Genomic DNA, 6,000 nt, shown 5'->3' on the forward strand with positions numbered 1-6,000 from the left:
GTGCTCTTTTTTTTTATGACAGGCAGAGTGGACAGTGAGAGAGAGAGACAGAGAGAAAGGTCTTCCTTTTTGCCGTTGGTTCACTCTCCAATGGCCGCCGCGGTAGGCGCACTGCGGCCAGCGCACCAAGCTGATCCAAAGCCAGGAGCCAGGTGCTTCTTCTGGTCTCCCATGTGGGTGCAGGGCCCAAGGACTTGGGCCATCCTCCACTGCACTCCCGGGCCACAGCAAAGAGCTGTCCTGGAAGAGGGGCAACCGGGATAGAATCCAGCGCCCCAGCCGGGACTAGAACCCAGTGTGCCAGCGCCGCAGGCAGAGGATTAACCTAGTGAGCCCCGGCGCCGGCCAGTGCAGACTAAGATGCTCTCTTGAAAAAAAATCCACATACACCATCAACGTGTCTCCACCTGCGCTCCCCTCCTCTTGGCTGAATCCTCAAGTTGTGCCTCCATGGAGCTTGCTTCTAATGTTCTGGCCTCTGAGAGGCTCTCCCATCCCTGAACTCTTGACCTCATAGCTAAATAGAGTACAGTCTAACACTTACTGATTTTCTGTGCCCTGTTCTTCAGTTGGGCCACCCCATCTGAGAGCAAGCCCCTTGTCATACAAGATGGCATTCCCTACAATTCCTGGCAGCATTGGCGCAGACTGCGAGCACTCCAAAAATACAATGGGATCGACTGACAAGTAAGCATTCATGGGGAGCTTTTCACCACCCCATCCATTCCCCCTCCCCCCCCACACACACACGCACAACGCTTCTCAAACCAACCACCCGCACTTCAGTGCCCATCTTGTCTCTTGGAACGTGTAAGTATCTGCACAGCCAAGGCCACGTTTTCCCGTGTCCTCCACGTGGTCCAGCCTGGAGCTTCCAATATTAACAGCAGCGAGGAAGCACATAGTTTTGCTGCTATAGATAACCCAGTAAAGATACCATTCTTATTTTGGGTTTGTGTGTGCGTGTGTGTTCATATGTATTCTTATGTGTCTGTTCTTGCTCATTAAACTGCAAGGGGCTCAAGAGAAGAGATTTTCTGTTTTGTGAAGAAAGTCAGAAGATGATTAAAAAGCAAGTTGAAACCTGGGATTTGGGTTTTTCAAAAAAATCTAGGGAATGAATGTTCTGCCTTCAGTGCACACTTAGTGTATAGTTTTGCACCAAATTTTCTCAAACCTTCATATACATCAGAATCACTTAGAGGGGTGGGGGCAGGCATTTGGCATAGTGTTTGAGAGGCCCATATCCTGTAGAGCACTGTCTGGATTCAAGTTCATTCCAGACTTCAGCTTCCTGGTAATGTGCACCTTTGGGAGGCAGCAGGTGATGGCCCAAGTAGTTGGGTCTCTGCCACTCTCATAGGAGACCTGGATTGAGTTCTAGGCTCTGGCTTCAGGCATTTGAGGGATGAACCAGTGGATGGAAGATTTCTCTCTGTGTCTCTCTCTACCTTTCAAATAAAAATAAATATTCGGGGCCAGCACCGTGGCGCAGTAGGTTAATCCTCCACCTGCGGTGCGGGCATCCCATATGGGTGCCGGTTCTAGTCCTGGCTGCTCCTCTTCCAATCCAGCTCTCTGCTATAGCCTGGGAAAGCAGTAGAAGATGGCTCAAGTCCTTGAGCCCCTGCACCCACATGGGAGACCTGGAAGAAGCTCCTGGCTCCTGGCTTTGAATCAGCGCAGTTCTGGCCATTGCGGCCATTTGGAGAGTAAACCAGCAGACAGAAGATCTTTCTCTCCGTCTCTCTCTCTCACTGTCTGTAACTCTACCTCTCAGCTAAATAAATAAAATCTTTTTTTTTTTTTTTGACAGGCAGAGTGGACAGTGAGAGAGAGAGAGAGAAAGATCTTCCTTTGCCGTTGGTTCACCCTCCAATGGCCGCCGTGGCCGGCGCACCTCGCTGATCCGAAGGCAGGAGCCAGGTGCTTCTCCTGGTCTCCCATGCGGGTGCAGGGCCCAAGCACCTGGGCCATCCTCCACTGCACTCCCGGGCCATAGCAGAGAGCTGGCCTGGAAGAGGGGCAACCGGGACAGGATCAGTGCCCCGACCGGGACTAGAACCCGATGTGCCGGCGCCACAAGGTGGAGGATTAGCCTGTTAAGCCACGGCGCCGGCCTTGAATATTTATTTTTTATAAATATTTTATTTATTAGCCGGCGCCGTGGCTCAACAGGCTAATTTTCCACCTTGCTGTGTCGGCACACCGGGTTCTAGTCCCGGTCGGGGCGCCGGATTCTGTCCCGGTTGCCCCTCTTCCAGGCCAGCTCTCTGCTGTGGCCCGGGAGTGCAGTGGAGGATGGCCCAGGTGCTTGGGCCCTGCACCCACATGGGAGACCAGGAGAAGCACCTGGCTCCTGGCTTCGGATCAGCGCGGTGTGCCGGCCGCAGCGTGCCAGCCGCAGCGCGCCAGCCGCGGCGGCCATTGGAGGGTGAACTAACAGCAAAGGAAGACCTTTCTCTCTGTCTCTCTCTCTCACTGTCCACTCTGCCTGTCAAAAAAAAATAATAAATAAATAAATATTCGTTTAAGGTTGTGGAAAATGGAATTAAGAGATAAGTTCATTTTGGTGTAAAAAATTGTTTGAAAGATGCATTATATTGATTTGAAGGGCAGAGTGTCAGAGACAGAGGGAGAGATCCTCCATCTGCTGGTTCACTCCCCCAAATGGTTGCAATGGCAGGGGTTGGGCCAGGAGCCCAGAACTCCATCCATGTCTCCCACATGGGTGGCAGGGCCCCAAGTACTTGGACCATCTTCCACCGCCTCCAGGCACAATAGGAGGGAGCTGGATTGGAAGCAGAGTACCAGAGACTCAAAAAGGCACTCTGGACATGGGATGTGGGCATTGCAAGCAGCAGCTTAATCCGTGGCGACTTGTGAGGCACCACACAAAAAATTGTTTTTGAAATTCCTGCATCTGAGGGTTCTTCAAAGAGTTCATGGATATGTGTATTATGAAAAACACATTACTGGCTGGCGCTGCGGCTCACTAGGCTAATCCTCTGCCTGTGGCGCCGGCACCCTGGGTTCTACTCCCGGTTGGGGTGCCGGATTCTGTCCCGGTTGCCCCTCTTCCAGGCCAGCTCTCTGCTATGGCCCGGGAGTGCAGTGGAGGATGGCCCAGGCGCTTGGCCCTGCACCCGCATGGGAGACCAGGAGGAAGCACCTGGCTCCTGGCTTCTGATCAGTGCAGCGCGCCAGCCGCAATGCACCGGCCATGGCAGCCACTTGGGGAGTGAACCAATGGAGAAAGGAAGACCTTTCTCTCTGTCTCTCTCTCACTGTCTAACTCTGCCTGTCAAAAAAAATTAATAAATAAAAAAGAAAAACACATTACTATGAAATAGACATTTAATTTAAGCAATCCATATAAAATGTGGCCTTTTGTGTTTGGCTTCTTCATCTTGGCATTATATATATATATATATATATATATATATATATATATATTAGCTTTTTAGGTTTTTTTAAGGCAGATTTTACATGGAAAGAGGGGAGAGAGAGAGAGAGAGAGGGAGGTCTTCCATCCACTGGTTCACTCCCCAAATGGCCACAGCAGCCAGAACTGGGCCGGCCCAAAGGTAGGAACCAGAAGCTTCTTCTCCAACTCCCACATGGATAGAAGGTCCCAAGCACTTGGGCCATTTTCTACTGTTCTCCCAGGCACATTAGCAGGGGACTGGATCAGAAGTGGAGCAGCCGGGACTCAAAGTGGCGCCCATATGGGATGTTGGCATTGCAGATGGCAGCTTTACCCACTTCACCACAATGCCAGCCCCGACACTATATTTTACTTTATTTTCATTATTTCTTTTTCATTTGACAGGTAGAGTTATAGACGGTGAGAGAAAGACAGAGAGAAAGGTCTTCCTTCCGTTGGTTCACTCCCCAAATGGCCACCACGGCCGGCGCTGTGCCGATCCAAAGCCAGGAGCCAGATGCTTCTTCCTGGTCTCCCATGTGGGTGCAGGGGCCCAAGCACCTGGACCATCCTCCACTGCCCTCCTGGACCACAGCAGAGAGCTGGACTGGAAGAAGAGCAACCGGGACCAGAACCCGGCACCCAAACAGGATGCGGGTGACACAGGTGGAGGATCAGCGAAGTGAACCACGGCGCCTGCCCCCAACACTATATTTTAAAGGTTTATCCATATTATAGCATGAAAACATCATTCCTTTTTATGGTTGAATAATATTCCATTGCGTGGATATGATACATTTTTTTAATCCATTCCCTAGTAAGTTTTGGACTCAGAATTTGAATCCAGGCAGTCTGACTTTAGAGTATGAGCTCTTAACGGCTCCCTCCCACTCCCATTTTGAAAATACTCATGTATTTAAACAAGATACATTTTCAGCTTTTATTTATTTATTTTCATTTTATTTGAAAGTCAGAGACACAGGCCGGCACAGCGGCTCAATAGGCTAATCCTCCACCTGTGGCGCCGGCACACCAGGTTCTAGTCCTGGTCGGGGTGCCAGATTCTGTCCCAGTTGCCCCTCTTCCAGGCCAGCTCGCTGCTGTGGCCCGGGAGTGCAGTGGAGGATGGCCCAAGTGCTTGGGCCCTGCGCCCGCATGGGAGACCAGGAGAAGCCCCTGGCTCCTGGCTTCGGATCAGCGCGGTGCGCCGGCCGCAGCGCGCCGGCCGCAGCGGCCACTGTGGGGTGAACCAATGGAAACAGGAAGACCTTTCTCTCTGTCTCTCTCTCTCACTGTCCACTCTGTCTGTCAAAAATAATAATAATAATAATAATATTATTTTTTTTATTTTATTATTTTTTTTTATTTTTGACAGGCAGAGTGGACAGTGAGAGAGAGACAGAGAGAAAGGTCTTCCTTTTTGCCATTGGTTCACCCTCCAATGGCCGCCACGGTAGGCGCGCTGCGACCGGCGCACCGCGCTGATCTGATGGCAGGAGCCAGGTGCTTCTCTTGGTCTCCCATGGGATGCAGGGCCCAAGGACTTGGGCCATCCTCCACTGCACTCCCTGGCCACAGCAGAGAGCTGGCCTGGAAGAGGGGCAACCGGGATAGAATCCGGCGCCCCAACTGGGACTAGAACCCGGTGTGCCGGCGCCGCAAGGCGGAGGATTAGCCTGTTAAGCCACGGCGCCGGCCTAATAATAATAATAATAAAGAAAGAAAGTCAGAGACACAGACAGAAAGACAAGACAGGGATATTCCATCTAATAGCTCATTCCCTAAATGCCCACAACAACTCAGGTTGAGTCAGACTGAAGCTAGGAACTTGGACTTGAATGCAGATCTCTTCCATGTGTGGCAGGAACCCAAGTACTTGTGCTATCGCCTGCTGATTCCCAGAGTGCTCCAGCAGGAAACTGGAACATAAGCAGAGGAGCTGGGGCTTGAACCAGGCACTGGGATATGAGAAATGGGTGGCAGCCCATGTGGCATTCTAACCACTGCACCAAATGCTTGCCCTTAAAAATTGATCAGATGCACCTAAAACTGCATCAGAACTTCAGATCAGCCTGAGCTTGCCACACTGAGGTTAATCAATTCTAGCCAAAACCCCCAAACACTTGATGCTATTGTTAACCTCTGCAGCCTTATACAGGAGTATATATGGTTTCACCGGACTTTACAAAAGCTCAGACAACCTTCATAGATTCTGTCACAGACTATCATGGGTTGAGGGATCCCAGTGTTGGGTCCACTGATGGCAAATACCTGCAAGACTCCCAGTTCGGCAACGGGATTTCATTCAAGTGGCCAGTAGAGTGGCCTGGCAATCCAGAAAGCAGGGTCGTGCACATTAGGCTTCCTGTACCAGGTAACTAAACAAAGAGGCAATTAGATGTTAACTTTCAGTAAATTCGAAAATTCCCTAATCCAAGTCTGCTTGAGTGTTCTAGTTAACAAGTTTCACCACTAAGGTTGTGTCGCACACGGCCATGTTCTCAGGGGCTACGAAGACAGCCCCTTAACTGTCCCCTACAAGGTGACACCCTAGGCTGGACTTACCAAAGTGT

This window comes from Lepus europaeus, chromosome X, assembly GCF_033115175.1.
Source record: "Lepus europaeus isolate LE1 chromosome X, mLepTim1.pri, whole genome shotgun sequence".
NCBI lineage: Eukaryota > Metazoa > Chordata > Mammalia > Lagomorpha > Leporidae > Lepus > Lepus europaeus.